Genomic DNA, 2,938 nt, shown 5'->3' with positions numbered 1-2,938 from the left:
TGGTCAACATGTGCTTAACGTCACAAGAGACAGCAAACTGCTTTCTGAAGCAGCTGTGGTCGCTGCTGATAATCTCAGTGGCCTCTGAGTTTCCAGTCTCTCCATGTTCCCATCCCTCGTCACACCTCCATGTAAAATTCTCAGTGTTTCTCTGTTAAAAGGATGAAGGACAAATTCTCTAGTGTCTCAGGTCCTTCACCCGTTGGCCATACTTTCTCGAGTTTTATCTTATCTCAGCCTGGTTCTCAAACTAACCCCTGACACAGTGTCAGTTGTCTTTCTGGCGTATTGTGTTCTCCTCACACTGAAACACACTTAAGCTACTTGTCCTCCGACTTTCCCTGCCTGATTTGTACTCGCTTTTTATAGTCTCAGCTCACACATGGCCTTCACTGGGGAGACATCCTTCATTCACCCAACTTGAGTAAGAGAAGAGACTTTGGGTTCCATGGCCTCAGCTACCAGTACAGTTTCTAGCACACAGTAGGTGTTCAATAGATGTTGACAGAATAGTCGATGAATAAAGAAAACGATAGAATGAGGCTTCAGCTTTCCAATATAATTCAGGGATGATCCATTAAATGTGAATTCCTCAGTTTACTTAATTCATGAAGTTCCATCAAACATGAGTCCTTCGGTTCCTCCTTAAACAGCAGAAGCTCCTACCAGGGCACACCCCTGGTATGGGAATAAGACAATTTATTTCAGTCACACAAGTTTAGCATTCTACTACTGTGTAATGGCAACCCACTCCAGTACTCTTGCCTGGGAAATCCCATGGACGGAGGACCCTGGTAGCCTACAGTCCATGGGGTCGCGAAGAGTTGGACTCTACTGAGCGACTTCACTTTCACTTTTCACTTTCATGCACTGGAGAAGAAAATGGCAACCCACTCCAGTATTGTTGCCTGGAGAATCCCAGGGATGGGAGCCTGGTGGGCTGCCGTCTGTGGGGTTGCACAGAGTCGGACCAACTGACGTGACTTAGCAGCTTAGCAGCAACTGTGTCCACAACCTGCAGAAAGAACAAAAATGTCTGTTTTTGGAAGAAAGTATTGAGATTACTATCCAAGGGAGGAAATAATTCAGTCCAACCAGGAATCCCCAAAATATACTGCCAGGAAAGTATTCTGTCTTATGCACTGCTTTTTCCTCACTTGTCCCTCCTATTTACTTGCTTGTTAAGTTGAAGGACAAGGCCAGATTTCAAGAGTCTGTTATAAACAGTAATTTTATGCTGCAACTTGGAAGCTGGGATCAGGGACTTTAAACATCTCTCTTGCACTGACATTTACAGCCTGCCACTGTGCCCTCTGAAATGGGCCATTGTGGAGTTCTCAGATAATGTCTTTCGGAAACACATTAAAACTTCATACTTTGTGTTTCTATCTTCCTGGAAAGGGATCCCACCAAAAATAAGATGGTAACGCAGCCCTCAGATACTTACTAAAATGTGTAAATGTACTCACACAGTATGCCATGCACTTGAAGAGTGTCAGTAATACTCTGAAGGTCACTCACCATTCCCAGGCTAAGAACATACCCCTGCTTTCAGGGTCTCTCAGATAAGTCTTAAAATTAAGATTAAAGATCTAAACATTAAGACCCTGAAGCCAAGGACCTAGAATGATCAGGGCACCAGCTGAGGGGAGAAAGGTTTCTAAAAGAGAAAAGGAATAGCCCACCTGGCTCCAAACCAGGACTAAGGTTGATTTGGGACTTCTCTGGTGGTCCAGTGGCTGGGAGTCCACCTGCCAGTGCAGGGGACACAGGTTTCATCCCTGGTCCTGGAAGATCCCACATGCCTCGGGGCACCTAACCCCATGTGCCAAATGGCTGAGCCTGCGATCTAGAGTCCAGGACCCGCAACAAGGGAGGCCACTGCAATGAGAAGCCTGAGGACCACAACTAGAGAGGAGCCCCCAGTCACCGCAACTAGAGAAAGCTTGGGATCAGCAGCAAAGACCCAGTGCAGCCAAAAATTAAAAAAAAAAAAAAAAAGATTGCTTTTCTTACCTCTTAGGAGGTGGGGGAGATAAGCAAGTGCCCCCCAAGGACCCTCTAAGTCCAGCCTGTCCACTCTGGGGCATTAGTAGAGGTCACCAGCTTTGGAGCCCAGGTTGAGTGGTCAGAGGGCTGGCTCTCATTGGCCTCAAATTGTTGAGGGGTCAACGCCCTGTGGGGTCAATGCCAGGGCTGGGGACAGGCTCACACTCCCTGCTCTGCCCACTCAGGGACGTCAACCTTGTTTCCACTTTCTTGAACTGCCCATTTTCCCACAGACTGGAGGGAAGGTGCTAGCATTCAGCCTCTAGCAGAGAGCTTGCTCATCACGGGTCCTTGCACCCCCAGCCCTGTGCCACATCATGGAGGCTATCCTGATGCCCACCCATGCCACCCTGGGCTTCATCACAGCAGCTGTGACCCAGGAGCTCTGACCTCTGGACTGCCCATCACTGGGACCCACGGATGTCCTAGCGCCATGCCGAGAATCTCCCACGAGTTCTGTGGCTCTCTCTTCATTCTTCACGAAAGCCCAATCCCGTTCTCTCTGATTGAAAGTTAGCCCAGTAAGGAAACTGACTTGGGGTCACTCATCTGAGTGAGGCCACAGAATCGATGACTGTCCCCAGTGGGCGCACAGCAGACAGTGGCTTGTTGACCAGAAGCAGACAGAGGACAGGGTCTGGGGGTGGGCATCGGGGGAGCTACTGTATCTATCCAGCCTCTGCTTGCTTAGCTCATTAATCTGTCAGGTTTTGTGAGCTAACACCCTGGGAAGCACGGGGAGGCCTGAGCAGTGAGACCTAGGAAAGCAATGATTGGTCAGATGAGTGTGTTTACATTGAGGGAGAACATTGGAGGCAGACGAGAGTGAGGGAGAGACAGAGACTGAAGGTGGGTGAGCACAAAGCACAGCAGGGCAGCAAAAGACAAC

Source organism: Bison bison, unplaced genomic scaffold (assembly GCF_000754665.1).
Source record: "Bison bison bison isolate TAMUID 2011002044 unplaced genomic scaffold, Bison_UMD1.0 scf7180017864362, whole genome shotgun sequence".
Classification (NCBI taxonomy): Eukaryota; Metazoa; Chordata; class Mammalia; order Artiodactyla; family Bovidae; genus Bison; species Bison bison.
The sequence above is the reverse complement of the archived record's forward strand: the minus strand, read 5'-3'. Positions refer to the sequence as shown.